Source organism: Adiantum capillus-veneris, chromosome 10, assembly GCF_014529385.1.
Source record: "Adiantum capillus-veneris isolate H3 chromosome 10, ASM1452938v2, whole genome shotgun sequence".
In the NCBI taxonomy this organism is placed as follows: Eukaryota; Viridiplantae; Streptophyta; class Polypodiopsida; order Polypodiales; family Pteridaceae; genus Adiantum; species Adiantum capillus-veneris.
In genome coordinates, this window is record NC_140940.1 from 10,610,968 (window position 1) to 10,637,539 (window position 26,572).

A 26,572-nucleotide genomic window follows, 5' to 3' on the forward strand; every position below is an offset into this window, starting at 1 on the left:
TTTGATACCAGTTGAAGAGCGTGTGCGAGAGTGTGCATGTATGTGCAACAATGGAGAAGAGAGGAGACACGGGTTTGGGTGGACTCCAAACACAATAGTGTTAGGGTTATGAGTCCTTATTCTTTTATGTAGAATGAATGGTCAGTGTTAGTTCCCAGTAGTCTCTGGCCGCTCAACACTTAGACGTGGCACAATGGGCTTTACCACCCCAACAATATCCATCCTGATCTAAAGACTTCCCTTACTCATTTGCATCCAAGAACCTTGGAAGTGGTGCATGTTGCAGATGAGAAAGTATTGCAACAAACACGGCTGAACACATATATGGGGTCTCCCATGAGGGGTGTGGGCTCTTCACATTCTCTATATGTTGTTGACTTTGCACGAGCAAAGAGAGAAAAGTTGTGTTTCCGTTGTTTGTCGGCTTCACATGCTAAAAAGGATTTCCCTCTACTTTGAGCAATAGGTGACGACGAGACCCAGATCATTTAGTTGAATGTCTATAGTTAAGAGATATTCTTCGAGTTAGCTAGTTTACTAGTTTAGTTTTGGCTATCATCCACAAATAAAACAATGCTATTTATTTGTAGAGTTTGGCTAGATAACCTTTGATTAGAAGTATCTCTTTGGAGCAATTTTTTATTTTTATTTTTCACTAAGAGTGTGCAATCAATGTCATTATGAGTGTGCATTACATGTTACTAAGAGTGTGCTCTCACTGTTACTAAGTGTGTGCATTTGACATGTTTTCAGTTTATTGCTTAGAGTCAATATTACTTTTCAAAATATTATGATGCTTCTATGGCTAAGAGCACATACCAATTGTGTTGCTAATTTTTTTGGCGAGGATCTACATTTTAGAACCCTATGAGTGTGTCTTTTGATTGTAGCTTGGTCGCATTTAAGGTCATCTTTTTCTATTCACACTAGAGGCAACATGTAGTAGTTTGAAGAAACTATGAATGTGAAGTGTGCAATTTTGAGGTTAGACTGATCATTTGTTGCTCATATTTGGCTACTCAATCATACACCTATGAGGTGTTAAGAATATTTTGATGCATATATGGCTACATGCCAATAAGAATTCTATTGGCTAATTTTAAAATTATTAATAGCCTTATCACAGCAAGACACTATGAGTGTGCAATTTGTAGTTAGCTTTGATCATATCTAAGATCATATATGGCTACTCAGATTAGTCGTTGCAAAGTGCAGTTGTAAGGACACAAAGATTTAAGCAGAGGGATGTAAGTGCAATTTTTGTGCAACCATGATTGAGAACACTACAACATTCATCAGATTGTGAAGTCAAGAAGTTCAGGGATCCTAATTTGTTACGTAGAGATATTCCATAGCCGGCTCTTCTTCTTCAACAAAGAACAACACCATTTTTAGGATTTACCTCATGGATGAAGGGTAAGTGTACCCATGGACTTAGACACAGGATGCCAACCTTTTGTTATGTGTCACAAGCAAGTCCAAATGCTCATCAATCGCTTGATCGATCTTTGATTGTGTAAGAAATGCGGAAAAAATAAGGATCTAGTAGCAAGGAGAGTAGAGAGAGATACGATGCAAAGTAGATTAGTGGAAAATCAAAACCTTTAGATTAACACACTATTACAAAGTGATGGATTCATCCAAACATGCGCTCTCAAGGTAGAGATTAGATGGTGATTAGACAATTAGAGCAAGTAGGAATACAAGGGACTAACAATCCTTCACACTATTCTACCGAATTACTCATGAGAAGGCCTTCTTATATAGATGTAAGGGAGCCTCTAAACACCCATGTGTAGCTGCCCTTAGATAGCCAAGTCCAAGTAGGACTCTCCCATGCACCCATGTGTAGCCGCTTTTGGGTAGACCAGTCCTCCTAGAACTCCGCCACCGGCCAAGGAAATTCGGCCACTGACCACTAGCCAAAGACCACGGACAACCAGCCATCGGACGGTCATTTTCCGATTGTTTTTCGATTGTCGTCCGGCCAAGTAATTCCGACAAAAGGATTATTCCGACAAATAAAAAGTCTTGGGGGCTTTCACCCCCGAGGCCCCCAAAGTCGGCCCTGAATTTGCTCCATATCATACACGATCACAAATAGAGATCTCATTAGCATGCAAAGCTGGAATCCACCAAATATATGTGCACCATTGGCTTCTGCTCTCCATATGGGGGCCTTAAAAACTGTGCAGCATATATTGTGGTGGCAAAACTGAGAGAGGTGGGCATTGCAAGTATACCAACAGATTGATCTGCATTGGCAAAAGAAGCATTCTAATATCCAAAAGAAAATTGGAATGCTTATCAATCGCTTGGCTGGTTGCCAATCACTTGACTAGTCTCACCAATCACTTAACTGATCTGTATTAGCAAAACCAATTCCAATTTCTAGAAGGAAAATGAGAGTAGCAAAGTGAGAATAAAAAGTTAGATCGTATCATTTACGATCAGCTCTGCACTTGGTTCCCTAGTAGGAACATTAAGTATGCTGAGTTTGAGCATCTCGTTTAAGATAGGCTCCACTGCCAATATATAAATAGAGGTTCTTTCTAGCCCAAGGACCAGTCTCAGATAAGGATTGCAATCATTCCGTTTAATTTTTGCCATGAGAAGATAGTTTCATATGTGAGTGCTAGCTTTGGTATAGTATCGCATGAACTAGTTGACCTGATGCAAGTTTAGGTTAGAAAAACATCAATATTCTTACAAAGACTTGTTTCATTGATGGTTTTGAGGATGAAAACTCTCCTTCAAGGGGGGAGTAATGTCAAGACAATGATAGGACCGAGGGTGGGCAGGATCGACTAGGCATAAATGGTTTAGGGGATGGGCACAAGCTATAAGAGGAGGTGGTTGGGAAGACATCAGCATGCCAATCCCTCCTTTGTCCTTTCATAGAGAGAGCAACCTACCAACCACCTCATGAGAAGCTTATAGAGAAAGAGACCAAATGGTTTTTGTGTGCAACAACAAAGAGCATCTTTGGAGATTCCCATTAAAGCACAAACTCAAAACTTTGGTTTCCTACTCAACTAAATAACTAATGAAAACTTAATAAGCCTTATCTTTTTTTACCTTGGACTTCCCTTTTCCACATGGTATCTCACTAACATACTATTTGTTTAACCATGTCCCCAAAATCACCCATAGATATACACTGTGTTAGAATCTATAATTTTCCTTGTTACTTTAATAATTGATGTAAGCAATCAAAGTACAAAATAACACGAAATAGGTAAATTGACAAGATGCATGTTTGTACAATGAGGTGTGTAGCATCAAGCCACATGTTGAGCCACGTGTCCTAATACATGGCATACGAAGTGGCAATCTTAGGTGAGAGATAGTGGCATGTAGGTGGCACATAGGTAGTCATGAAAAGTGTAGGGTTGCTTCCCACTAGAGTGTGTGAGAGGGTAGCACCATAAGGGGTAGTTCACATAGGCATAGAATGGAAGTATGTTTAACCCTAACACCATGCAGTGCCAAGGCTACAGACAGGTGTAAGGCAAGATGCTAGTTTAGATATGAAGGACCTAGACAGGCCAGTGGCAATGGAAATGTATGCTTGATTCAATTTTTGAGGATAAAAAATCTCTAGAAAGGGCCAATTGGGATGGTAGGTCTAGGTGTCCCAATTGATAAGTAGATGCTCTAGAATGTGGTGTTTGAGGGCCCTAGAAGCCAGTTCAGACGACTCCTCAAATGGAGTCTCGGTGTGGAAGATATGATAGTCTAAAGTTGGCAAGTTTTGCATATCCTTGACGGGAAAGGAAAGTGAATATAGGTGGTTTGAGCTAATGTCGGTGGATAGGATTGAGGTGTTCAAGTTGTGGAGCATGCCGGTCTTTTTGGATTATCAATCGGATCTTGAACGAGAAAGTTATGGCCAATTAAATATTTGTCGGGGTCCAGGTATAGGGCACTTTGACCACATTGGTAGACATGCCATCCGGTGGTTTTTGAGCTTTGACCAGGTTCTAGAGGAGATCTACATCATGCAGAATCAACAGTGCTAACGGCTCGACAATCGGACTGCGGTGATTGAGATGTGCCAATTGGAAGTTTGGCGACAATTGTCGACAGAGCGGTCTTAGATGTTTTTTCAGCTTATGTGACCTTGATTGGCAGTCTCAGGAGAGCCAAGATGTGGCAAAGACTGACAGGCTTGGTGTCGAGAAGGTGAGTTCCAGCACGGCTTTACAGCTTGGGCATGGGATCAGTGAGCAGAGAATTGTGAAGGTCTGAATGTGACGAAAAATATTTTTTAAAGTGTATGGCACATTTTTTGGAGGACTTGGAGGCCAGGGAGCTCCACGGCTACCATGTGGCAATACTTTAATCCCCTATGCACATGTGCAAGCTAGAAAGGGAGAGTATATAGCATAAATCGTAGCCTCATTGTGGATATCTTGTGGGGGGGGAGAGAGAGAGAGAGAGAGAGAGAGAGAGAGAGAGAGAGAGAGAGAGAGAGAGAGAGAGAGAGAGAGAGAGAGAGAGAGAGAGAGAGAGAGAGAGAGAGAGAGAGATCCCGTGGGTTTGGCTATGGCCAAGGTGGTGCTAGGTGCTACGGGCATCGCACGACGGTCTTGCAAGGCACACCTGGGTGACATGGTGGTGGTTTAGGCATTCAATGATGGTGCATCACATTGTTGACATGACAGCCCTGTCCACAGGTGGGTTCCCACACGACACTATGTGCCCCTCGAACTTCTTAATTGAGAGTAAGCTTGGGAGCACTAGCGCTCACAGGAAGCTTTTGATAGCTTTTTCCACAATTCCCACATTGTGAATTACAACATCATGAGGTTCTACGGGCAAGCTCCGCACACCTAGCTAGGTGCACGGTGTTGAGCCTGCAGAAGCTTATGATGTTGAACACTATGGGAAAAACTGGGAAAGAGGACCTCCTTCCCAAAAGGGAGGCCGTTCAAAACTTCTTGTGGCTAGCGCTACTGTATCCCCCTCCTTGAGGTGATGAGAGTGTGACAGTGAGAAAGCTTTTAAAGGTTGACTCCAAGACTTCAAGCCTTGTGTAAAGTTGCCAAACTCGGAACCTGAAGAACCGAATCAAATTTGAGGCTCTAAAAGGGTGGGGTCCCCTCTATAAAATCCCATTTTTAACTCACTTTAAGGGATTTTTCCCAGTTTTCGGACTGCGCAAGGTTGAAGAAAGCCAAGAATGAGTCCTTGGGGATGTTTTCTGTGAGTGGTGCCACTACTTGGTGTGCTAATGGATATAAGGGTGGTTTTTAAAGCAATTCCAAGCCATTTTACCATGTTTCTTGCATCATTCCCCCCTCCCCCTCTCTTTTCTCTTGCTCTTTGTGTTTGTGTAGGTGCCGGCGGAGGTGTGTGCTCGCAGACCGCTTGTGGTGCAAAGAGAATAAAATTGAGTGGTAGTGTGTGTCAGAAGTGATGAAACGAGCATTGGCAATGTGTGTGAGTTGAATGTTGGTCTTGGCAAGTGTGTGTGTGTGTGTGTGTGTTGAGAGGTGTGTAGGCAGTGGTGTGTGAGTGTGTATTGTATCTTTTAAAGGTGTTTTGGAGAGGATAGGGGTACTATGAATGCCCTACACTATAGAAAGGCATTTGTTTGTCTTTCAAGTGTGTTCCCATTCCCTAGTCTCGCCATCTTCTGGTGCCCCCACTGAGGAGCACCTTGATTGGTCCTAGTTTGTCATGAAGGCGCATGTTTTTGCATTGGTGGACATGGCGTCTCAAAGCTATGGGCCAATTTTCATCGGTGAAGAGAGTGTAGACGAGTGGATTACAGACTTTGAGTTGTATATGCTATCACTACGTATGCCAAATGAGGACAACAAGATGCATACTTTTTTGTTGGTGATGTGCAAAAAAGCGAAGGTGTGGTACAAAGCTTTGGAAGGTGAGCCAAGGCATGCTTGGCTGGCTCTGTGGACGCATTTTCTACATGATTTTTGCAAAGAGGCATCCCCAATTAAGATGGATGCCAAACTAACGGCACTCAAAAGAGATATAAGTGAAGAATTCAATTTGTTTTTGGATAATTTTGAAGCATGTTGGGAAAATGTAGCGACAGCCATGCAGTTGGCTAATGGAGACTACTTCAAATTGGATAAATTCATGGCTTGCCTAAATTTTAAAGTGAGGGAAAAGGTGGACTTTGAAAGCTCGGAAAACTACAACAGTGCAATGACGATTGCAAAGGCAAAGAGCAAGAAAATAAAAAAGAAAATTGAGCATGTGTGTCGGGCTACAAAGCAGTGGTTCCTACCCAACCATTGAGGAGAACCATGGGAACTGAGGTGTAATTGTTCCACAGAATTGGGTGCGAACCGTATAGGATTTGTCCGAGAAAATGTACGAATTGCGGCTAAGCATGATGGATAGAGGGAGGGGCATGGCAAGGCCATTGTTGGGCATGTTACAATTGTGGAGAAGAGGGACATTATGCACGAAATTGCCTTCATCTGCCGAGAGAAAGAGGTGGTATGTACCCGCTGTTTGGAAGAGGAAGGGGTCAAGCACAATTTAATGGACAAAGAGAGTAGGTAGTCAAGAACATAGTGCAGCCAGCTCTAGCAGATGGTGGTGAAGTCCCTAGGGTGAATATAATTGGAGTAGATAAGCAGGATGTTGAGATTTTTCCCAATAAAAGAGATAGAGCTGAAAGGGAAATAGAGATCAAGTGGGAGACTAAAGCTCGTAAGGGCAAAGAGAAAGTATACAAGGATAGGGAGGAGCCAGAGACTAGTAAGAGATGAAGAGGCTGCAAGATCAAACAGGCGGAATTCGAGTTGGGACATGGCTACCCCGAGTATGATTTTGTAAGTGATGTGCAGAGCCAAAAAGCTAATATAAATTTTGGTCACTTGTTGGCTTCGAATCCTAAGCTACAGAAACAATGGTCTACAAGTGTTAGCACAAGGCTTCCAAGAGCTAAGGGTAATGTGCATGCGGTGCAGAATTTGGCATTAAGGGTGGGTAGTCCAACTGATGTCCTTCCTCTTGTGGATGCGATCATTGCGAAGAGGATGGATGTGCATGCCTATATAGATGGTGGAGCACAAGTTTGTGTCATGACAAAAGATGCTATGAGAGAAAGAGGTCTTAAAGCAGTAGCCAAGTCAAATGTGCGCATGAGGATGACAAACCATGCTAAAGCTAGGTGTTTGGGCATGGCTCAGGATGTGAGAGTGAAGATGATGGGCATTGAGTGCCTAATCAATTTCTTTGTGATGAAATCAGGTGATAATGCATACCCTATCATCTTGGGTAGGCCGTGGCTACTTGGAATAGGTGCTAAACAAGATTGGGAAAGCAAGGTGTTCACCTTGCCTAACAAAGAGGAAGGGAGATAGGTAGTAGTGGACTTGAAGACCAAAGAGAGTCGTTTCCATCCTATGTTAGCGAAAGATGAGGATGACATGATGAGCTATGATACAAGACCAAGACAGCTTATGATGAAGGTTACACTGATACCAAGGAGGAGGAGAGCAAGGATGATATGCTAAAGATAGATGCCGATTTGTTTGGTGTCACTATTGAAGGCTCTCGTTCAAAAGAGGAGATGCAATTGCATGTTCATGGCATAGGGGTAGAAGGGGTGGCCATATGCTGAGTGAAGATTTGACCAAGCAAGAGAAGGAAGGCTATGTCCAATTGTGTGCCTTCTTTCTGAATCTATTTTTGATGGAGTACAAGGATCTGCAAGGAGCAAAGGGTGTTGAGCACAAGATTGTTCTCAAGAAGGATACAAGTCAAAAAGCGCAAAAATTGACAAGATTTGGAGAAATTTTAAAGGAAGACCTTTTGCAAGAGATCAACTAATTGATGGATGCAGGTATTACATACGCTGTGAAAGAGTCAGAGTGGGTTTCTCCAGTTGTTATCACTCCTAAAAAAAATGAAAAGTGGAGAGTGTGTCAACTACAAGCCATTGAATGAGGTGCAAGAGAAACCATTATCCCTTGCCGTTTCAAGATGAGATCTTAAACCAAGTAGCCACCCATGAAAGGTACTCAATTATGAATGGGTTTTTAGGGTACTTTCAGATAGGGATTGCACCTGAAGACCAGCTAAAGATGAGATTTATATCTCCATGGAGATGTTTTGCCTACCACAAGATGCCTTTTGGGTTGGTAAATGCCTATGCCACATTTCAGGATTGGATGAACAGGTTGTTTGGTCCCTAGTTGGGTAGGTTCATCAAGGTGTTTATGGAAGACATCAGTTGCTCAAGGACGAAGCACCTATCAAAACTGCAATTATGTTTCTAGAGGCTTGATGAAGAAGGAGTCAATTGAACCCTAAGAAGTGCAAGCTAGCACAACCTAGAGAACGTTGGGACATGTGGTGTCGCAAAATGGAATTGAAGTGGATTTGAAGAAGGTCAAGGCTCTAGTCTTGATGGAGCTTCCCTCTAGTGCTCAAGGTTTGGATTCATTTGTGCATAAGTTAAAATATTTGTCGTGGTCTTTTTGGATGACGGTTGCAATATGTGTATCCCCTTCAAAAGAGGGCTCAACAGGTTCATGGGTTTGAATGGGATGAGGAAGCTCAAGAGGCCTTTGACATGGTGAAAGAGACCTTGTGTAAGTTGCCAACAATGTGTCCTCCAAGCCGAGAGGATGATTTCTATATTGCCATGATAGTGGGTGCCATAGCTATTGGAGTGGTGTTGCTGCAGAAGGTAGGGAGAATATATAAGCCTGTTTAATTAAAAAATTAGGGTGAGCCCTTGAGAGGTAACCTACACCAAAGCAGATCAATGGGTGATGGCACTAGTTTTTGCTTGTAGGAAGTTCAAAGTGCATGTCATTGTGCATAAGGTCTATGTGTTGACGGCTAAAAATTGTTGTCTGAAATAGTGCTGCATTTAAATCCAGGGAAGAAGATCATGAAGTGGGTGCTAGAGCTTCAAGAGTTTGAATTTGAGTTTAAGATTGACCGCACTAGTTGATCTCACTCGGCTGGGTAGTTGAACAATTATTAAGACATTCATTGTGATTTTTATGACTTGGTTTGGATTTTTTGGACAATCGGGGATCAAGTGAATGGTGCCGCATTCAAGACAATAGGCATTTACTTGAGTGATCTTCGTCTGAGGACATTGTTTGACCAAGTGGTTGTCACGACTTTTATGACACTTTGGTTGATGAGATTCTTCTTGCATTTCCTCTTGAAACCACTTAAGCTCCCTCAGATTAGAATTTACAAGAGGAGTTAATCTCTTGACCTGTTCATCGATAAACTTATCTTAATTGATAGATGCCGCTAGTTTCTCTATGGACTCACTCATCTGTCAATCACTATGCCGAGAGGATGTTGTCGGGGATCTCTGTTTAAAACATGAGCCGGGAAGGCGCCAGGCCTCTAGCTGTGAGAGTTGTGAGAGAGAATAAGAACAACAGGTGAAAAAGACTATTGCAATCATCGTAAACCAAGGTGGGCTGTTAGCAGCACCGACACTTGCATTCACTGAAATCTACGAGTTTAGGCTCCCTTTACAATTACCTAGGTCGTTAACGGCTCCGTGATTTATAAAAAAGGATTAACTAAATCTAGGATGTCGTCGATTATCAAAAATTTCCTTCGTGCCGGATTTCCTTGCTTTGAATGTTGTTGAACTCTGTATATTTGCACTACTTTCTCTTACCGAGCTCGAGAGAGAGAATTCCCTGTTTAGCTTTGAGAACAAGGGAAAGAGTTATCTCCTTGCTTATGTTCGAGAGCGAGAGAAAGACTTCCCCGGATCTTCTCCCTCCTCCGTCTCCCCTTCACGTCCTTCTTGTTCATGCCTTGCATCATGCAAGCCCCTGTTCTTCCATTAGCCATCCTCTCCCTTTGTGCATCATGCCTCTAGGTTGAGAGAGACTTCTTCTTCAACTCCCGTTCTGCCATACTCATGCAATATTGCTTCCCTTCCGTCGTTTCTCCCTGCTTGCTTCCAAGAGCACGAGAGAAAGAGTGCCTTACCTTGCCGACTCCTTGCTCCCCTCTTCTCTAGCTTATGTTCGAGAGCAAGAGAGAGAGCCGCTTCTTCTTATGCACGAGAGCGAGAGACAGAGAGCGTCTCTTCCTCCCCTTGCTCATCCCCGTTGCTCTCTCCCTTCGTTGTTGCTTCAAGGTCCCAAGAGAGAGAGAAAGAGCAAGAGCTCTTCTCCCCTTTCTCCTTCTCCTCACGCTTCCCCAATTATTCTTGCATACTCCAAAGCTTTTTTCTATTAATAGCCTTCCCCTCCCTTAGCAACGACGGCATAGGGAGCATAAAAATCACTCCTTATTGATGTGGTAGTGCAAAGTTGACCGGCACAAAATCTTGCGAGAGCAGGGCCAAACAGAGGCGCCATGGTCTGCTAATGCTTTTTTGTTTCATGAGCATTCTCATGCAAGCTACACCTGTCCCAACACGATCATTTCTCTCTCTCTCTCTCTCTCTCTCTCTCTCTCTCTCTCTCTCTCTCTCTCTCTCTCTCTCTCTCTCTCTCTCTCTCTCTCTCTCTCTCTCTCTCTCTCTCTCTCTCTCTCTCTCTCTCGTGCCCCTCGCTATTGAACGCCATGGCTTTCCCCTTACCCTCTTTGGTTCACACCCTTTAATAAATTAGGGTGGCCATTGAGCTCTTTACACTGGGTGGCCTATTTCAGTTAATGTGCGGTCTTTGAATCCGGGCAACCTTTCAATGGGCACCGTATTTAGCATACATAATGATCAAGGCATTGAAATAAGCACGGGATTCTCCTCCAACAGTCCTTGACTAACAATATCATCGTGAATTTTGATGCCCGTTAAAAGGTCTTCAAAAAATGAAAATGTCGTGGTTCTTATGGTCTGTCAACTCTCTAGCATTGGGTTCTACACACTTGTAGAAGGTATATGGATCCCCATTTATGAACCCACATAAGCCCTCATGAGTGTAATCCATTAAAGCTCTCATGGCTTCGTTGTTTTGCATGTCTCTGACTTGAGTAGAAAACCCTTGTGATGGATGATTTGTCATGATAAAGGCTCACTAAATACTCTCAATAAGGTCTTTGACAAGCCCGCCCACCTTGGCCTAGTGCAACTTATCCCTTTTTGCCTTTGGTCAAGTCTCTCAAAAGTCAAGTGTTTGTCACCCTTTGGTCTCAGAAATTGGTTTTGGGTACCCTAAAATTTTGGATTTAAGAAACCTAGAAAAATGTTATTACTCGCAAGCTTTATTCCTAGCTATACATGATTCAATTTGGAGTTGTCTATCAAAAGTTAGAGCAATTTTGGTAAACTGCACTTGAAACGGCACTCAAAACATTCTCAAGACCAGGACACAAGAACTTTAGCTTATATCTTGGTCTCCATAAGGTATTTTTAGCTCAAACTTGAGATTTGAGATGCACTCAACTATGTCTACAAAATCATCAAGTCAGATACCCCCACTATGAAGAGGTGCATGGATCGCGATCCACGTTCTTAGTAGAAAAGTCAATGAGCATTTGGATGCTCTATTGTAAGCTTATGAAGCGAGATTGAAACCCAATCAGACATTGGAACTTAGAGGGTTGACACATCCACATCGAGAAGTTGAAACAAAATGGATGGAATTGTGCAAACAGCTCATAGGGACAGCTCAAGCTCTAATGCAACAAAAAGCATTAAAAATCCCTAAGCAAGTAGTGCCTGTACTTGAAATTAAAGAGAACGAAAGCACACGCAAAGAAAACCAAATGGATGAAAACAATAAAATCAAGGAAGGATATGCCATTGGATACAGGGGTGGTTGCAAACATAATAGATGAGGCCAAGTCTCAAGAGATGCATCCAATTCCTGAAGTGGATGAGCCATGGCTACAATCCTTGTGGGAAACGATTAGAAACCGCAAATATGGTGGTGCTACTTTACAATCAGCACCTATCCTACAAGTCAAGATGGAACACAAGTTCTACCCTGGAGATATATGATCTCTATACGGAGATGCTGGGTCTATAGCATGTGAAGAGAGAAAACCACACTCTCTAGAGGCTCTACTATCTTTCATAGGAGAACATAAAACAAAATCCAAGGTTAGAGTGGTATTATCTCAGTGGAAAGCCACACCAGAAATGATGGATACCAAAAGCCTTCATGAACTTATGTCATCTCCTACACAATGTACATTTTCTCTCTTAGAGTTGTTGAAAATCAGACCACGTATATGAAACATAGAGAAGATGGGATTAAAAATTCCTCATCAAGACATCCCCTTAGAAGAACATGTGGGAAAAATGACACAAGATAAACCACAAGTGAAACCAATACCTGTAAACAAGGTGGGAGATTATTGTGAAGGAGAAGAAGGGAACACCACCTTGCCGCTAGAACACAAAGGAGTGAAAACACTTGCTATAATTGATAGTGGGGCTGGAGTGGCCATTTCCACCAAAAATATTTGGGAAAAGTGAGGGAGACCAAATCTCAAAAAAACACGAATGAAATTGCAACTTGCAAATGAGTTTGTAGAAAGACCTTTGCAGTAGTGGATTTTGGAAAGAGAAGCAACTTTGATGTCATTTTGGGGTGAGCATTTATGTGTCAACTTGAAATGGTACAAGATTGGTGCTATGACCTTATCTACTTGCGGCATAAGGGTGGTTATGAGATATGAGTCGAACCCCTATGGAGGATTTTGACTCAACAATGGTCCATGAAAAAAAGATACCTGCATGGTTTCACGACAAAGAACATATTTGGATATGTGGACCATTCAAATCTGGGAGCCTAAGGAAAGAAGATTGCATGCAGGATAAAGCTTACATTCAAGAACTGTTTTTAGAAGATATGTTTGAACCTTTTTGGACAGTAGCAAATACTAGCTACTCTTAATATGTGCATAAACAAAATAGCACCTACGAAGTGTGGTGATGAGAATGGCTACGACATAACTCCCTGATTTATGATAAAAGTATTGAAGGAAGCTAACAAAACTTGTGAGTATGAAAGCAGAATAAGCAAGATAGATAACTGCATTAGGAAGTGAATTGGGTATAGGAGGGCCTCTTTAGTTTAAGGAAATGCTTAAAGCTTAAGCCAAGTTTGACCAAGCCTAAAAGAGATGGCAAAAAAGCCTATGCTGAGATTTAAAAAAAAACCATTTCCATATTTTGAATTTGAAAATAGTTTATTTAGTAACCCAAAAGAGAGGGAGGCAAATGAATTTTCAAATATCTTTTTTCCACCCCTCTTCTCTCTCTAACATATAAAACACTCTCTCACTTAGAACTCATTAAAGGAGGCACTTTTTAGCCCCCCTGCCAAAAAAATAAAAATTTTCACATTCTCTCACTGCTCTCTAAAACGTGAGCCAGCTCTCTCTCTTTCTTTCCCCCCTTTTCTCTCATGTCACTTCCTCTTCCAATCATTGAGGAACATTCTTGGATGCCTCTTTCTGAAAAAGTGCAGATCCTCCAAGGTTGCAGATATGTCCTCTCTCCCACTCTCTCTTCCTTTATTGTCTTTCTATCCCCCACTTCCTCCCTCTCTCTCTCTCTCTCTCTCTCTCTCTCTCTCTTTCTCTCTCTCTCTCTCTCTCTCTCTCTCTCTCTCTCTCTCTCTCTCTCTCTCTCTCTCATGCTTCTCCCACTCCAGCTCCAACTGAGCGCACAGAGATAATGGAAAACTCCATTATCTCTGTGCGCTACAACATTTCTCTCTCTACAGTCATGATCAACAATTTGAATTCAAAGGAGATTGAGCTGCACTCCCTCTCTTTCTTCCATCCACAACATAATCCTTTTCTCCTAACTCTGAGTACAATCCACTTCTTTCCTCCATAGCCATCGTCACCTGCTTGTAGCAGTCACCATTACACATTCTCACTAATTTGCTTGATTGACTAACACAAATGTCATTCAATACCCTACCACTGTAAGACATTACGAACAAATCAAAGCGATATCGATTAAACGCTGATTTAGAGTAGGAGTATGCAACTGTGCGACTTGGCACATCTAATCCCAATGCTGGAGACCAACTACGGAACCATGGATGCAAGGCAATCAACTTATGGGTTGATGGCCATATTTACCCTGGCAACCAATGACCAATGCATCACCACCTTTCCGTAATGTCACTGAGCTACTACGTTTTATTGGAGATGGGAGAGACGGACTGTTTGGCTACTGCTGGAGATTACATTCAGCTTTTTTCAATGAAAAGGAAGCAAGAAAACATCTCTGTGCTGCCTATTCATCATTGCAAGAGAAGTACATGAAAGAAATTCAGCAAGGCAGAGAGGAAGCCAATGAGAAGACGAAGCAGCTAAATGATGAGATGTCAAAGCTTATTAAAAAGGCAGAGCATCAAAAAATGGAGCAAGAGCGTCGTCTAGACAATTATGTTCAGCTACAACACACTGCATGTAATATGTGCCGGCAAATTGATCATCTCACACACATTCCATTAGGCTATCACATTCGCAAGTGCAAGAGACATACGATGTCTATGCTATCTTCAAGCGGTGGAGCTTGAAATAAACGTATCCGTCAAACTCGGTAGGAATAGAAATTCAAGCTTCTAATCTCATACATTTTTTGTAGGTTGCTGTAATATTATTTCAATATGTAGGAACTTGGCTCGGACGATGATGGGAATCGAGTCCAATGCTGAAAGGATCAAACATACTCTGCTGCAGCATATCATCAAACCAAAGGAGTTGGTGGAGCTATTGGATGATCCATCCAATGGTGGCCATTGCTAAAGTTTTGCGCCAAAAGTATTTTAGTGAGCTAAAGAGCATTGCTTCACCTCAAGAAATGATGGAGGTGTGTGACAGCGCAATTATAAGTTTCAAGGCCTACGAAGCTTTGTATAGATTTGTCACACTAGATCACAGAGCAAAAGGTTTGTTTAGGTTGCTGCCAACGCCATACAATCTTAGCATCGCAAAAAGATGCGCCAATAATGATGTTGCAAGCTTGTTGGGTGGATTTCAATATGTGGAGGATGTCCTGCCATTAGAAGAGAACAAATATTTTCATTACAACGAGTTCAATAATGTCTATGTTGACTTGTTGAAGCTCCAGGAGTCAATGATCACATTTTATGGGTTGACATAGGAAGAGTGTGATGGCAAAGTTATATTTGTGATGAAGCTTGATGAGTGTCAGATTGTCAAAGGTCAATGGCTCGAAAGGATAAGTGTTACGCTTATGAACAGAGCCTTGGTGGGCTTGATGTTGAGCTAATTGCCAATGAGAAGGGAAACACCTGTTTAGATGTTCAGACCGAGAAGAATATTTGGTGGCCGACAGCTTTTCATCTCCCACATGAGACACATGAGTCTCTCAAATGGTATTTTAATCACACCCCAATCGTTGATGTCATTTGACAACAACAAGAAGGACAACGATTGCAGGTTTCACCTCTAGGTACGTTCCAAGTGGAGTGGCATTTGGCAGGAGACCCTCAAGTGTATGTTAGGATACAAGCAAGGTGCAATGACCCTCTTTCCATGCATTTATTGCTGCCACAGTAGTCTCATTAGGAACTAAGGGCAAGGGTAACGGTAAGGGTGGCAAAGCTATAGTCAACTGTGCGAAAGGTAAGGATAAGGGTAAGGGTGGCAAAGCTGCAGTCAATTTTGCGAAAGGTGTGACCAGTACACAAACAACGGGTAAAGCACTCCAACAATGGTTTCAAGGTATCCTCAGTTGTAACCAGAGTGTAACTCCTAATCGAGACATGGACAATCCAAATTGGGATCCTATTCTACTGATTCCTCTAATAAATGTGCACGTGTGCACTCTTCATGACCGTCTACGAATTCTTGATAAGTTGTTGATGCTCCGTATTAATTATGCTTGGAAGATGGAGCCTACATAAAGAAGGGAAGAGTGTATCAGAGAACTTGAATCTATTTTATCAAGCGTTGGCTTGCATGGCGGTGCAGTAGAGCTATCAAAGGATAGGAAGGCATCTGGAAGTACACAGGATCGTCCTAATAAAATATGTATGGGTGGTAGTAAAGCTAGGCCTATGCTTTTAGACTATTCTAACTCCCAAAGTCCCAATGAGTTTCAATTGTGGAAAAAGGTGTGTGACATTACCACCTACAGAGGTAACGAAACAGCCCTAGGAATCAAGCATGCTCGTGTGTGGCAGTCTGTAGATGATATTTTTTGTTTGCTTGAAAAGGCAAATCTAACTTCTGCTGAAATATCCACTTTAAAGTTTGTAATCAATAGTTTCACAGTACAAATTGTGGATGCTTGGGGGGAGACACACATAATGTCATAAAATCTAATATCTAACTAACCCAAATGATTTTCTCATATTAAATTGATCACTTAATGTGGGAGAATAAACGGGAACAAGTGTTAAGATATAGGTATGTGCTTTTAGATCTATCTCAACACGGGGCCAATGTAAAGGGGCCCAAAAGGGAGATGGTCTATCAAAGAGCAAGGCTAACCAATGGAGCATAAGACCTTAGGGTTAGCTTCATTGAAGACCTCCAATAAATGTGTGTAAAAGTCCTTTTGACCTTAAGTAAGCTAGGGCTGAGCTTGAGGTGGGAACCCGGCCCAAGCTCGAGGTGCTTGTCCTGATTGAGGTGCTTGTCATGCTTGAGGTGTTTTTCATGCTTGAGGTGCTTGATTAAGATGCTTGAGGTGCTTGACTGGATCCATGCTTGAGGTGCTTGACTTGCTGCATGATTAAAGTACTTGAGGTGCCTTGAGAAGCTTGCCTGAGATGCTTGTGGGAACCCCCCCTAGTTCAAGTGCTTTGTCATGCTTGGTGAGTAAGGTGCTTGATCACCTAAAAGTCAAAAGCATTCCTACAAGAGGGGGGGCGAGCCCTTTTCCTAGGGCCTAGAGAGAGAACACCCACTCACACACACAAGGGAAGCCCATCTTGAAGAGGCAGCAAGGACACATGTCAGGCCCCTACCCATGTTACCTTCATGTGTTGCTTGAAGCCTATTGGCTAGGCTTCAAAGGGGTCCAATGATAAATTACATGAATTATCTAATTGTTTTAGCATTTATCAAGTCCTCTCTCTCAAAGGGGAAAGGGGGACACTTGTCCCAAGGCTAACCCATATTGCTTGTAATGGCTCCTGCTTGTGATTGGCTAGGCCTGGAGGGGTCCAATGAGCTTCAGGCATGAGCTACAAGGGGGGGTCGACCCAAGCAAGCTAGGGGGGTGCCTAGGGGGTATACTCACCCACACACACTCACAAGCACTCTCATGGTGTGATATGCAAAGTGCAAGAGCTCCCTCTCCAAGCAAGTAGAGGTTGAGAGCCTACACCAACACTCTTGGCTATGGAGTGCAAATCCAACCAAGAGCCATGCTTCAATGCTTAAGGCTTGCCATCTCCTTCTTCTTCATTACTATGCTATTATGTATGCTAACAACAAGAGTATGATAAGTGAGGAACTAATTCTTTCTCCTACGAAATGTTTCTTCTTCCTCTTCCCTACCCTCATTCCCTGCTAGCTCTCTCCACCTTCGAAGGTGTTTGAGGTCTTGGGACTGAGGCTTGGGATAGTTAAAGCTTTCTTCAAGTTTATGTTATGTTTGTGGTGCATGAAGCCTTCCATCTTCATGGCATCACCTAGGTCACAAGGAACACAAAGACTGTATTGTAACAAGTCTCTCTTTATGGGAGAAATCATAATACAAATGCCTATTGGAGGGGGGACCGGCTCCACATAAATCCGGTCCTCAATTGTTGTCATGTTCTCTAAACTCTCTCTCTTGCAAAAGTATTGTCTATGCCAAGTTAACTAATTGCTATGATTATGTTGATATCTTCAATTATGTCTACCCGCTATGCTAACAAAATCATTTCTTGAAAGTACTCTCATTAAATTCCGCTATTCTCAAATTGAATAGGCAAATTCCATTACACATAACACATTACATGGTGGGTTGAACACTTTGTCTTTGCAGTAAAAAAACATTAGTGTTTGAACTAAAGGTTTATATTCTTGCAGCATATTCTTTTTGCTCATAGCTCATTTTTTCTCGACACATTCGGCTCATTAGGCATTTGGAGTAGCCAAGGAATGGAGCGCTCACACTATCAAGCAAAAGCAGTGTATTTTAAAAATACAAGGCATGGAGGTGGGAGGAAAAAGAGCAATGCCCTGCACGAAGTGTTTGATTGGTTCTACAGAGTTTCAATGGGAAGAGAAAGGAAGAAGACTAAAGTGCAAAGAAGCTTGAAATGCAGAATAGGAAAAGTGGTTAGCCTGAGCGATCGCAATCATATCATGCTTCTAGTGCAAAAGATCGATTTCGACGGTGGTTGGCGACAAGGCGACAAAATGGCAGACGTTGGGTGGAAAAACAATAAATTTTTGACACTAACCATTCCCATATTAAGCATACATTGTAATGCCACACGATTTATTGACGCCCCAATCAATGGTTTCATGTAACAAAATTTGACAATTTTGGATTATTAATGGTATTATTGAGTTTTTAAGTTAAAAAAAAATTACTACTTTATAAGTCAAAATTACAACTTGAAGTTCATTTCTTGTTTGCACATTCTAGAAGATCCATTTGAGCACAAACGCACACGCACGCACATCTTGCACCACATGGACGATTCACACGAGCAGACTGACACTACGCACAACAATACCACCACAACCACTCACACCGCAAAAAATCCGTAGCCGAAACCTCATGCAAAATCTACGGCTCCAAATCCACATTCCCAACCACAAGTAGATAACCCAGTGCCCCAGCCTACTCCAAACACCGAAGAGTCTCCCCAACCATCAAATCCAGATGATCTATGCAACATGTGACACATATTTGAAGGTCTCGGCAATATAACCCATGCCACTCGCACACCTCTTCCAGATCCCCCACCGATTTCACCTCTTCAGAGAGCAACACAAGAAACTAGAGAAACAGAAGAGGAATATCAAGGTCCTCTTGAAAATCCACCGCAATCGCCTCTTGCCACAACCACTGGTGCTCACACCACCCCAAATACTACACCGCGAAAGTTTCCACCGTGAATCAAAGAAAGAGTAATCAAGGTAATACCAGGCGACCTGGTATCTAAAGCAAAAGAGGGCAAGAAGAGAAAAAGACAAGGGGAGAGGAAAAAGAAAGAGGCAGCTGAGAAGGAAGCCCTTAGAATACAAGAAGAGCAGAGAAGACATAGAGAGAAAGAGGAAAGGCAGAGAGCTGAGACCGAGAGAGCTCATTTGGCCAACTTACAAGCACGAGCACAGGTAGAGAAGAAGGCAACACAAGATAGAGCTGAAGCCACCCAACAAGCAAAGCCTGGGAGCTCAAAGACTTCAAAAATCCCTCAAAGAGCCAAACAATGTGCAAAAAGAAAAAGGGACAAGGTGACACCAAAAAAGCAGCAAACCCAAGAGGAGAGGAGGAAAAAATACAAAGATGATCTCCTCAATGGGCTAGGCAGGCGGTTCCTCTACCACCACCAGCAACACAAAAATAGCGGAGATGTAGACCAGGCATAGTGGCTCTGCGTCAGATTAGGAAATATCAAAAGAGCACTGAGCCAATCATACCAAAAGCGGCCTTCTCTCGGGTGTTGAGAGAGATGATCGATGAATATAGTGATTGTTACAATAATACAACACGCAGCTTTACTGGCCATACAGGATGCCGTCGAAGACATTTTTGTGCAGATTTTTCAAGATGGCATCTCCTGTATGGCGCATGCAAAGTGTGTATGGATTTAACCTTAGCGATAAATTTAAGAAATGAAGGATGCCTTCATAAGATGTAGTTTATCCCATGTACTCTCTCTTCATGAGATTTGTAATCTTTTTCTATAATATCAAATGGCAAATTTCTACCATTCCGTGCAATTGTTCAATTTTAATTTTTACATTGTTTTTTATAAGTATTTGAATTGTTGGATATGTTAAATTTAAGTTCACCACCATGGCTCCATTTTCGCCTGCTGAGGAACACACGTGCACAAAACCTCGAATATGCAGCCACTGAGCGACCGGGGGGAGCGTCTTGGAGATAATTTTGTGAAATGGGGAGACGGGGGGCCGTATGGGGTCAAGAAGGGCATGTGACGCATCGGTAGCTCCGGGCGAGGTCGGACGACGGGGCAAAAAAAGCCCCTGCGCGCCACACAAGGTTATCTTTTGTAACTACCAAGAAGGTTAGCAAAGCCATTTTCTCTTTTACGAATGTCTGCGAGAGTTTATCGAGGATTTTTTGCATGTGGCTATAACCCAAATGCCTGTGGCGACCGGTGGATCACGCGATCATGTGACCTTGCCTCATGACACGATTTCAAAAACAGCCAGAATCCTTCAATTCTTTTTTTGCCTGCTTTTGAATACAGAGTTCCTGTATGACCACTTGTAGAGCTTGGATTATATCTCCAAGAGTTGCTGTTTGGAGATTTAGATTTTGGTTATCCAGCTTCTCAATAAGGAGCTTTGTAATTGCTTTTGATAGCTTGTGCACAAATTCTGCTTTGATTTTCCCTGAATGGTATTTTCTTGCTTTGTATATAAGATTCTGCAATAGATACAAAAATCCCAGATAGAAGAGAAGTTACAGATCTGAGCCTCATGAAAGGCTTGTAAGGCCAGCGTTGCTTGATCTTCCTGATGTCCAATGAATTTTTTGTATATGCTCTCTATCAGAAGTAAGAGAGGCGAAACATTACCAGCATGTCGTAAGATAGAGTTTTTGATCTCTGGAGGTAACATTTCCCACCACCGTTTAAGGATACCTGTAAAACCATTGACTGCAGCTTCTACTGCAGTTTGCTGTCGCATCCGCCCAAATAACATTTTTTGAGAAATCCAATTATGCATGTATTCTAGAACAAGAAATGATGTCCTCTTGTTCTAAATTATCAATGTTGTAAAAGGTAATGTCACCTACCTTTTTTATACCTTGCACAAATTGGGGATGTTTAGGAGCTTGGGAAGCACTTGTAGAGGCTTCATCCATAGGTTCATCTTTTTCCATGTGTAATGGCACCAGAGGGATTTCAGTGTGTGAATCATCAATTCTTGATTCTTCTTGAGAAAAAGGACTGTCAAATTCTATTGGAGGAGATGGAAGGTTGTCAGGAATGATTTCTGCTTGAAGACCATTGTAAATTCTTTCATCATAGAAAGAATCAAAGTGATCCCAGTCACCGTAGACAAATGCAGGACCATAATATTTAATTCTAATTCTATGTTGTGCATTGGCCATATCCCCTATTGTCTCTACTTAGTCTTCAATCCATTTGTAGTCGATGGATTCTGTGGTTACACCTTTAGGTGTTTTGGATGGCGATTTACCTGCGTTATCAATTAGTTTGTTGCGATTTTTGTGGCAACAAGCAAGAGTATAAAGATCTCTATCATCTTCATCAGATAAGCCATTTCATGGCTGGTAATAAAGTTGCTCCACAATTTTCCAGTCTTCCCACCCCATCTCAATGTTTGAAGAACTATCCTTTTTTGGTTCAACATTCAAGACATTAAAGGACAGATTTTTGCCAGATTGACCAAAGCGACAATGCAATGAGGGTTTATAGAAAGAGAAGTCGGGTAGTTTAGAGAAGAGGGGACAATTAAATCTGTATGTATAGAGGAGGAAGATGTGTCAAGCTGTTGTTGTAATTGAATTTGCTTATTAGCAAGTTTATGAGCAGACTCAGTAACCAGCTTATGTAATTCATTTATTTTCTTTTCAAGTAAATGAAACTTGACAGTATGGTAATTGCTTTGTAGCAATTCGGGGCAAGGTTTTGCTTGATCAAGCATAGTTACATAAGGAGGTATAAAGATTTTATCAGTGTCGAAGACAATAAAATCTTTTCGTTCGCATGCAAAACTGGATAGTAAAAGCAGATGAGGAAGAATCTAATTTTACAATTAGTCTTAAGCAATGTCTGCAAAAGCTCTTGTCTTTATTTTCGAAGGTTTCCAAACGTTGGCAATCCTTTATTCACATAGATCTAGACTTTGTAAGGGCTTTATGCACAATAGCAGAAGAAATGGGCTTTTGTGAACTAATTAAATAATTAGAGGAATCTCTACTATGTACACTTAGAACTTTATTTATAAGTTCTGTTTGTAGTGTAGACTGCATATCTACTGCCCAATTTTTCGGTAGTCTTACTTTAGACCAAGCAATTTGATCATAGCGCGAAGCATCTGAGAATGATCATCTGAACGCATAATGATGTTTTGCCCTTTATGATCTTTTTTCTCACTTGCTGTCAATTTTCCTTCATATATTGCTAGTAACCCGAAGTTAATTGCTCTCCCTAAAACAGAGAAGGCAATTTCTACATTGGGAGTTAAATGCTTTAGATCACAACCAACAATTTTTATTGCAAGAGTTAAGGCTTTGCCAAAATAGGGGTCGTCTAGCGACACATTATAGTTTGGGCGAACTTGAAAATAGACAAGTCCATCTACAAGGTTGCTTTCATTTCTGCCAAGGAATTTGATCTTGCAAAGTTTGTGTCTGGTGTCTAAAATCATAACTAAACATGATACAACTAGGCGTGCTCTAAAAGGAGGATTTACACCTATTTGTACATAGCCAAGGTGAACAAAGTGATAACCCTCTTTTAGGGATTTTGCTTTGTCATGTTGGAGGACTTCAATAAGCTTAATAAAACACATTTGATTATCAGAGGGAATAGATGCAACTGACCTATTATTGAGATACACAATGGAGGCTTTAAGCTTAAATAAGTTTTTACGTTTATATACTTGATCGGGTTTAAGTTCTGGGATTTGCCATTGAGCAGAAGGTTCGGCTTCTTCTAATGCCATAGAGAGGTGTGCAAAAGACATGGTCACTTTTGACAAAGATCTGTTCAAGAATGCCATTGAAGTTTACCTGAAATTGAGTCTCACGGTAGGAGTTTACTGCCGGAATTTATGTGGAAATATATTGGGGGAGTTTATCGAGGATTTTTTGCCTGTGGCTATAACCCAAATGCCAATGTCGACCATCGGAGCACATGACCACACGACCTTGCCTCACGACACAATTTCGAAAACAGCAATTGCTTCTTTGGCAGACGTTGTTAAAAGAGAAAAAGGCTTTTCTAACCTTCTTGGTAGTCACATAAGATAACCTTCAATGAACTTTATAATAGTGTAGACAAGAGATTAACTAGGCTCTGATACCAATTTATACACACTCAATAGATTGCAAGCGGGAGGAGTATATTAAGATGTATTCAACATACAAAGTATGGATAAGGTGTGCAAGGATCGCTCTAGAAATTACAACATAAGGCTAGGCTTCTCTTGAGATTCATATATTCACATATAAGATTTCTTGCACTCACTGTGAGATAATTTACAATGAAGGGGAGTCTCCCTTTTGTAGGAGATTGGGTGGCTTCCTCTACAAGATTTATGTAGTGTGCATTCCTTAAAAGTGAACATGTGTATTCCACTAAAGTAAAAGTGTACATGTGTGTTCCACTAGAGTGAACATGTGTATTCCACTAAAGTAGAATCTTCTTATGAACTCCATTATGTTCACGCGTTTTTCGAGTCACTATGTGCTAGCACAGTCGTAGCATTATGGATGACATCAGTGCTTATGTCACTAGGAGTTAGTGGAGAGGAAATAATATTATTCAGTCAGTATGTGCTGGCACAACCGTGGCATTATGGACAACATTAGTGCTTATGTCACCAGGATTTAGTGTAAAGATTTCTATCATCTTTATTAGATAAGCCACTTCGTGGTGGCAAGTAATAAAGCTACGGCATGCAAGGGCTTTTTTCCCCCCGTTCGACCCCGCCCGACGCCGTCGATGCGTCACATGCCCTTCTTGACCCCGTACGCCCCCCCCCCCCCCCCCCCCCCCCCCCCCCCCCCCCCCCCCCCCCCCGGGTCGCCCCGTTTCACAAAATTATCTCTGAGATGCTCCCCTCGCCCACCCGATGGATGCATGTTTGAGGTTATGTGCACGTGTGTGCCTCGGCGGGCGAAAATGGAAATTATTGAACAATATGAATAAAAAACAAGTAGTGAATGGTGACAAAAATCATTGACAAAAGATTTATTCTTTATTGATTCGGATATTACATCATGGTCGATTGGTTTTTCTACGGATTACAACTTTGAGTATTGGGCGAATGGCTGATTTGACGCCAAGGGATTTTACAATTTCCTCTCGGTTTGTCAACCCTTGACCTAGGCTCAAGGTGCAGTGGGCGAGGACCGAGCCTGGGTGTTTGCTTATAAAGGCATACAATGCTGCCTCTCGGTCCACCAATATACATTTGTGAGCGTTTATGGTGAGAGAATCTTGAACGAGTATGCCACTTAATGCTTTACACTTTAGCAACTCTGCAAAACCATTCTTGGAGAACTCTATGTGAGAAACTCTAAGAATCAATGGCCCCAGATGGCTCAGGTAGTACCAAAGAGAGCTATCCCTACCCGTGGAGACGTTGCACAAACCTCCAGTACGCATTGAGAACTTATGAACATGACAAGCCGGTTGCAAAGCATTTTAATTGATATTAACACTTGTAGTAAGGAATACTAGAAATTCTACCAGGTTAAGATCTATTTACCTCAGTTTCTTCATCCCTCTCTTCAAGATTTTTCTTTGTAAGATTGATGCTAGAGCGATCAGCTCTATCAATCGCAAAATCAATGGTTTGTGTGGATGAAATGCGCTCTCCGGTACGCTTTTGTAGAAAGAGACACATGATTTTATTTCCACTAGTGTATTTGCTACTGTTTGCACCAATTGTTGTTCGTTTTCACTAGGGAGGAAAGAGAGGCTTGCTGGGAGATCTTGGTCTTCGAAATCAATTTGAAAATTGACTTTCTCTTCCTTTCCAATGGGATCCTGCATGCCCGCATAGATAGCAAGCACTGCAAGCGACTCATCTTGTCTGAGTCCTAATGTTTTGGCAATGTCGTCAAGGAATAGAAACTGACGATCATCCACCACCACTGGATGCAAAGTGAGAATTTGGAGGTCCACGACCTTTCCAACACCTCATTCCCTCTATCATTCGATCTTCCTCCTACGTGGTGCCGGGATCTTGCAAGAGTACGAGTGCCATAGATGCTCGATCGGCCTGCTCATCTATCTCGTTGATAACTTCATTTGATTCCTCCACAATCGTCACAAGAGGTATTTGGTTGACCTTTTCCTTTGATTTTTCCTTGTCCATGCCCTCAAGCATAAGTAATGCCAGAACCATGTCCAATGAAATAAATTGGGTGCCTATGCACCCCATGCCCAAATCCATGAGATCATCCTCATCCTCTATCTTGAAGTCCCGTTCTGTGAGGCCTTTAATAAACCTCAGCAAGCGAAACCAGAAGTTTTTGTCAGCCGCAGAGAGATGCTTCAAGAAATCCAATGGCAACCATGCCGTGTAGGATCCCTTAAAAGATTATGGCATATTCCTCCATGTGATGAGCCATGTAGTCAAGAAAGCTTCTGAATGCCTTTGCATGAAGGTTGGCAGTGGCATGCATGTCAATTGTCCCCTCGAACACACTGAGTAGTTCATGTGCTCGATCTGTAAGTCCTACCTTTTCTAATTGTGTGAGAAGTGCATCAGTAGACGTTGCCATGGGTTTGTCACGAAGAAGATGCGAAGAGAGCTTAGAACTTATATACCCAAACTCACTTTTTAAAAATCACTTAAATTAATGTCAAAATAACTAAAAACTTTATTTCTAAACAAAAATAATTCTAAACAAAATCACGCGACAAAGCAATGAAAGACACCAACATTGAAAACATTTGTGCTCCACAACAAAATAAATTACACGTTTCAATTGAAAACTTGAACAAGCTGAGAATAAGCAAGTATGTGTAGAAACGAGATTCAAAACACCGTATGTATTAATGTGTACAAAATCCATGTCAATTACAAGCTTTTACAAAAATATATCGCGGAAACGAAACGTTCTCACACAGAAAGCCCTTCTCTTTCTTGGAGCGAACAATCTTTTCATTGATTACAAAGAGATATTGCTTGGGCAAGATATATCTGAGATTAAGATACTCGCGAAGGTGACTAAGATGCAAGTCATTGTTCACTGTAATGTGGTGCACTGCATCGTTGTGGAGATGTGTTTGCAGGTTAACTAATTCTCTAGCAGCAACCTCAGAGTCTAGTGCCTCCCATTCTCCCATTGTCAGCTTCCATCTTCTATAGGGAAATACCATGGATAAGTTTTGCTTTGCAATATGGTATCTGAACACCACCTTGTCAGCAACTATAGAGCACTTGATTCTATCTCCTTGATGGTTGACCACCTTAGTTTCCCATCCAGCTGCAAGAAACCCGTTGATCGCACTTCTCCTTTTGCAAGTCCACATTGTTGGTGTCCTCTGAACACTTTGAAGTCGAAATATAAACACAAACACATGAAGAGACATAAACCATGTTACCGTGGCTTTATGGGAACCATAGGTGCACTTCATTGCTGCTTATACATCCACCTCGATTCTCCTTTTGGTTGCTGCGATCAAGGCATTGTGTGGCTAAGGCCATTCTAAACTCTCCAAGGTTGGCAAGTGAACCGGAGATAGATTCCCATATCCATTTTGCCTAGGTGTGACATAAATATGATCATAAAAAAAAATGTCACGTG